Source organism: Myotis lucifugus, unplaced genomic scaffold (genome assembly GCF_000147115.1).
Source record: "Myotis lucifugus unplaced genomic scaffold, Myoluc2.0 scaffold_56, whole genome shotgun sequence".
Lineage (NCBI taxonomy): Eukaryota > Metazoa > Chordata > Mammalia > Chiroptera > Vespertilionidae > Myotis > Myotis lucifugus.
Genome location: NW_005871104.1, coordinates 5,675,814 through 5,682,578, shown reverse-complemented (window position 1 = coordinate 5,682,578; position 6,765 = coordinate 5,675,814). Strand labels below are relative to the sequence as shown.

General features: G+C 39.0%; 1 pseudogene; it reads right to left on the bottom strand.

Annotated features, from left to right (window-relative positions):
* Window positions 1-2,618: 2,618 nt before the first annotated feature.
* LOC102422771 lies at window positions 2,619-3,166 on the bottom strand (annotated as a pseudogene).
* Between the last annotated feature and the right edge of the window lie 3,599 nt (window positions 3,167-6,765).

Here is a 6,765-nt window from a genome sequence, read left to right as displayed (position 1 = left end):
GCCCAACATGCTTAACCTGGCCCTAGCCGATCTGTCCAGCTTTACTTCCACGCTCTGCTTACTAGAGGTGCATAGAGACCCGCCCGACCCATCATAGGCCAGTGCTTCTCAAATTTTAATGCACACATGAGTCACTTGGGAGATCTTGGTACAATGCATTTTCTGATTCAATAAGTCTGGGCTGGGAACTGGGTTCTTGCCTTCCTAACAAGTTCTTAGGTGATGCCGATAAAGCTAGTCCAGGTAGAAGGGCCCTGCCAATATTATGCACTCATCACCTTTCATTGTCATGAGTTTAGTAACTATCTTTCCTTCACTGGAGAGTAGGTCCCAGAAGGCCATATCAGATCTGTCCATTTCACTGTTAAATCTGTTGGGATCTATCAAAATGAATCTGAAATTCTTAATGCTCTGGCTTTGGACAGGGCCTAATTTACTTACCCTTTCCCCTCAGATGACATGCAGTGAATTGAATCCAGAAAGTGACCTTTCCAGGGAGACACCACGAGTTAATGTAGAGCTTGGAGTAGGAACTGGCCTCTGACATAAATAGCTAATGTGGCACAAAAGTTCAAGTGAAGTTCTTAGGAGAGGTAGCACGTTATTCAGACCTTGCCCCCCAGGTATTGGGTACTTAGCATAGAACTCCCACTGCAAGATCTTTGGCAAATTGCAAATGTCTGAAGGAAGACAAGAAATACCTCTGGGGCATTTCTCAGAGTCCATGGAGGCTCCATAATTAGACTAACAGCATATAGGATAACTAGAGTGTAGCCAATTGAGAAGGATTGACCTGATTCTTCCTTTTTAATTACCTTAATTTTATGCATCAGGTAATTAATTGAATGACTTAGTGATTACAGATGCTTTTTCTATCTCCAGCCAGGAATGAAAAAAAGTTGCATCAGAAACATAGGCAGGAGAAGGAGGGGATATTAGGGTGTGGGCCTTTTGATTGGCATCGGAATGAACCCCGTGTTGTAGTGCAAAACTCACTGTGGTTTTTTCTATCTGAGTAATGTATTTGTCTGTGTAGGAGGAGGAAACTACAGGGAGTTCTCCAAAGCAGCTTCTAGGAATAGAGCAGGGTTTCTCAACTTTGGCACTGTTCACATTCTGGGCCAGATTGTTTTATATTTTAGGGAGCTGTCCTGTCCATGGTAGGATGTTTAGCAGCATCTTTGGTCTCTACTCACTAGATGTCAATAGCACCCCCACCCCCACGTTGACAATGAAAAATGTTTCCAAACATTTCTCTCTTTCCCTGGGAGAGGAAGGAAGAGCATCATCCCCAGGCAAGAACAGCTGGACTAGACCATTGGTAAGGCTAAGGCTAAGCAAGTCTACAGGGTTGCTGTAACAGCCACACAAGTTGTGCAGTAACAATTCCACGGAGTGTCATTCTCATAAATTTCAATGTTTGGGTCAACTTATTTAAGATTCTGATAATATCTACAACCCAAAGCTTTGGCCTTTAATAATGAACCTTTGTAGGCTAAGAGCCTCCCCCATTTAAATACAACATGAAGAATTTGTAAAAGCTTTGTGCCCATCACAATATCTGGTGACTTTAATATCCAAGAAGGTGATCCATTGGTCACCTTGATCTCCACTAATGTTCTTTTTCTAAAAAAAATATATCTTTTTTATTTCCTTCAATGTGAATTTTTTTAATGTGTTGTGAATTCATCAAATATAACCATTTAGGACTGTTTTTACTACCTCTACTAGTATGGACAGATAAATTTACAGGCATTATTTTGAATGTACAGTATACTTCAGTTAGCATAATTTTATGTCGGAGTTATATCATTTGAACTTACATATGGTGTAGTTCATGGGACAAGCTTCTGACCCTGAAGTCTCACTTTGAACCCAGCTCCCAGCTTACTAGCAGTTGGGTAAGCCAAGCTATCACCCTAAGACTGGATACATCCATAAAATGAAAACATTACACTACAACCTGTCCTATCTACATCACAGGGTTCTTGTAAAAATTGACTAGGTATCAATATACATAGAATTTTTTCAACTACAAAGTACTATAAAATAACAATTACAGATACATCAGTGAAGTTAACTATCAAAATAATTATTTCAACTTCATGCCTATAACCAAAAGCTTTTAAATGAAAGTTTAAATAAAGTGGTTACTGAGCAAATGAAAGCTATATTACTCACACTATGTTCCTACTATCCTATTGAGTCTAATTTTTGGAAAAATTTAATTCATTTTAGAGGGAAAAAAATCTGAGCTAAGGTATTTATTAGTGTTTATACAAACAATCTGCAACCACTCATTCAAAAATGTGTTTTTCCCCCTCAATAAGAGTGCATTCTTTAATAGGACTGTATTTGACTAAGAATTCCACACAAATAGAATATATACCTTAATAATACAATAAAGCAAGGAAGGAATATTTTACATCATACAGACAGTCAGTTGGTTCAATCACGATGAGCTATCCTTCCAACCAAATACTTATTTTTTAGATTTATTAAAACAAATGCGTAGTCAGTTCAGTATATGCCAACAATCATACACAGCTCTAACATTTAGTAGTGTGAAGCACATGTAACTATTTCCAAAGGGACATAGAAGAGGAGAAGTGATTGGATTATTGTCTGCTCTTCAACGCTTCAACTAACCATTCCATTGCCTCATCAAGGCCAGCGCCTTTGGTTGCTGAAGTTTTGAATATTTGCCCTTTTCGGTCCTTCAAGGCAGGTAACCCAAGTGAATTTATCATCTCTGAGGGAGTCATAGCCTGTTCCATGTCCTGCTTATTTGCAAACACCACCAAAATGGCTTTTCTCCGCTCTTCTTCCTCCAACATGGCAACTAACTCTGATTTGGAAATGCCAATTCGATCTTGGCCACAACTGTCTACTACATAAATGACAGCATCTGTGTTTGGATAATAACATCTCCAGTGTGGCCTGATACTGTTCTGTCCTCCTAAATCACAGACTTGACATTTAAGGTTCTTGTATGTTACCATCTCAACATTAAATCCAATTATAAAAAATAGTAGTAACAACCTCTCCAACCCGTAATCTGTACAAAATTGTAGTTTTCCCTGCTCCATCTAATCCCAAAATTAAAATCCTCATTTCCCGGGTTCCAAATAGACTTGAAAATATACTTGAGAAAAAAACACCCATGATGAAGCGCCTGTCCGCCCTCGTTGATCATCAGAGACAGGCCCCGGCCTCGGCCTCAGCAACTCTACTGGATCCCCGGTGCCTTGGAAGCCTAGTTAGCCAGCAACTTCCACGTCGGCCACCCGGCATCTCCGCTAATGTTCTTGTCTTCTACTCCACCTCATCCTAGATTTTGTTATCAGTAACTGTATCACCTCTAAAGTCTTCAGGCATCTTTCTTTCTGATCACTGACTCCTATGCTTCTGACTTGATTAATCATCTGGTTTTCCTAACAATATTTTGACCCCAACTGAGTCTCCAGTGCATTGACCTCACCATTTTGCATCACTGACCACAAATCTCTTATCTATATTTGCCTCTTTACCCAGCTCAGACTCTCTGGTCAATCATGTAACTCATTCCTTGTAAAACCCATCAGTAACCTTGACTTACTAGCCCTATGATGTGTTTGCCTGGCTAAATGCCTTAAAGATTGAATCTCATTATCTACCTTGTCTCTATCTATATCTAAACAGATAAATACCTACATTTAAATGGAAAAGACACACAGTATAATGACTAGTCCACTGCAGTTTAAATTCTAGACCACAAACTTCAAATGGGCACTTACACTGCCTAGAGTTCTCATCCTGGCAAGTTTGCTTTCTCCTCTCTGGGACAGTCTTTCATACTCCCATGCCCTCACTCTTGATAACTGCCTGAACATAGAAGCAGAAGTAACTCTCATATACACATATTAAGTCTAGAACATATCTTTATTCCTGCCTGTATTTTCTACTTTCCATCCTTTCACTGCTTTTATCAAGGGTCAGTCTCCTATGTTCTCTATCCCAGTTCCTCAAACATTTCAAACGTTTTGCTTCTATAGTTTGATCTCCTGCACCACAGTTTCTTCTTTTCAACCAAATAATTTCCACTACATAGAAATATACTCTAGTTTCTCACATTTTACATTGACCCAAATTCTACTTCTTCTTCTACCATCATGTTTCTCTTTTGTCCTTCACAGTAAATCTTCTTGAAGGATTCGTCTAAATGCATTGGATCTGGGTCTTTATCTCCCACAATTTCTTTAATCTACTGCAATATGTGTTTTTGTTTGTTTGTTTGTTTGTTTTACCATCTTTCTCTAAAACCATTCCTGTCCATCACCATCATGTTGCCAAAACTGATGGACACTTTCTTTGAACATCTTACTCACCATTTACTGTTGACCATCCTCTCCTTTTTGAAACTCTTCTCTTGGTGTCTAGAATACTACCTTCTCATAATATTTTCTTGCCCCTTTATATTCTCCCCAAACTATTTTTTAATTATACTTGACAGACAACATACAATATTATATTAGTTTCAGGTATACTACATAGTGATTCAACATTTGTATGCCTTACAAAGTAATGACCATAATAAGTCTAGTAACCGTCTGTCACCATACATAGTTTTTATGATATTATTGACTCTATTCCCTATGCTGTACATTATACATCTGTATCCTCCTTGTATTATCTTTTTTTCCTGATTTTTACCTCCAAATCCTACCTTTAATTGTGAGAGTTCTCCACTGACCGGACAAATTCTCTGTCTACACATTTTCCTGCAGTGATCTCACCCACCCCATGGCTTTAAATACCAAATGGTTGACTATGGCTCCCAAATCTGTATTTGCATCCTTTATTCTTTCCTGTGTTCCAGATTATTTATTCAGCTGACTCTTATTGTTCATGATTGGATATATGACAGGCATGTCAAATTAGAATTTTAAAAACAGTTTTTGAATTTTTCTTTCATGTTTCCCCCAAGACTTTCTTGCATCACGAAATGTCACCTTTAACCACCTCAGAACCCACTCAGACCAAAATCCCAGGAGTCAACCTTGACTTGTTCCTTACTTTAATTTCCTGCTCATAATCCTTCATCATGAGATTTCATTCTGTTTCTGAAATGTGTCTTCTTTCCCTGGTCAAAGAGCAACAGCACTGAAAACCCATTGAAGGCAACAACACAGACTATTCAGATTAATACAGTGGGTTAGAGAGACTCCAGTATAAACTGAGCTCAACTCCAACTAACAGAAAGGTAACTGAGCTTTTCAAAAAGAAAACAGGGAACAAAATGGGGCTATGAGGAAGTGAATGGGGGCAGGTGGGCGGGAACAACAGGATTCAGGGAGCGATGGTGGGAATGGAAAACTACAGGAAAGAATAAGTGGAGAATTACCAAACATGATTTGGCAGTGTCAGTTTGAGCAATGCACATTTTGTGGTTTGGCAACATTTCTATTCAGCACAGGGACTAGGGTCACTTTAGAGACATGGTCTAGTGCAAGTGAAACCCAGGCTAAGTCTCTTAGCACAGTGTTCGCTCGAGTCCTTTGTGCCACAGGGGAGTGCAGTTTCACTATCTTCACTGCTACCACCTTGTCCATCATTTGTCACCTGAGCCTCTTCAGTGGTCTCCTTGCATACATTCAATTAAATCACCTGTTCATTAATCATTAGGGAAATGCAGGTCAAGCCCATAACGATATACAACATCATACCCATCAGAATGACTGTAATAAAAAAAGACGGACAAGTGTTGGTGGGGATGCAGAGTAATTGGGTCCCTCATACATTGCTAGTAGGAATCTAAAATGGTACGGTCACTTTGGAAAACAGTATGGCAGTTTCTTGAAATGTTAAACATGAGCAATTTCATTTCGAGTCATCTATCCAAGAGAAATGAAAGTATGGCCACATAAAAATGTACCTAAACGTTACTATAAGCCCATTATGTATCAGAACAGGGTCTCTGTTTATGGCAGTCACTCAGGGACCTAGGATGACAAAGCAGTTATCATTCCTACCAACATTTGTAAATTGTTATTCCAGAGGGAAAACATAACTCTGGCAGATCTTATGCCAACAATGAAATGATACACATTACTTCTGCTCACAACTTAGAGGCTAGAATTAATCACAAGGCCTCTTGTGATTAAATTCTTCTTCCTTTTCTTTCAAACAAAACACTATGCATTTTCTTATGTCCAGCTTAGTGTCATCTGATCTAATACAAGGAAGTGCAACCCTCAATGTGTATGGGAGGTGAAGAATGGGAAATAGTCAGCAAGCACACTCATGGCTCTTCTGCCTATCCCTTCGCCATTCCCTTGACTTGGTATGGTTTTCCTTCATCTGTGGGCAGAGCTAGATCCTTCTCATCCTTTAGTTCCCAGGACTTCCCTGAGAGAACTTCTGTGACAAGTCTGTTCCAAGCAGTGCCTCTATTTCTTGCACAATTCTTTTGAGTTCTTTATCCCACCCCCTGAGGTGTTGTGACCCTGCTTATTTCATGATCTGAAATGGTTTGCTGTATTTCTTTGCTTATTTTCTTATTGACTAACTCTTCTCGCTAGGATGTAAACTTTTTGAAGCTGTAATTTGTATTCTGTTTCATTCATTACCAAATCCCTAGCATTTAGAACAATGCCTGGAAAGCTCATAATAGAAAATCAATAAATATTCATTAAATGAATGAGTGAACATGCTTTCTTACCTTCCTAGCATTTTTCATGCCTTCTTCCTCTTCTTTCAAACAGAATATGATGCATTCTCTTAATG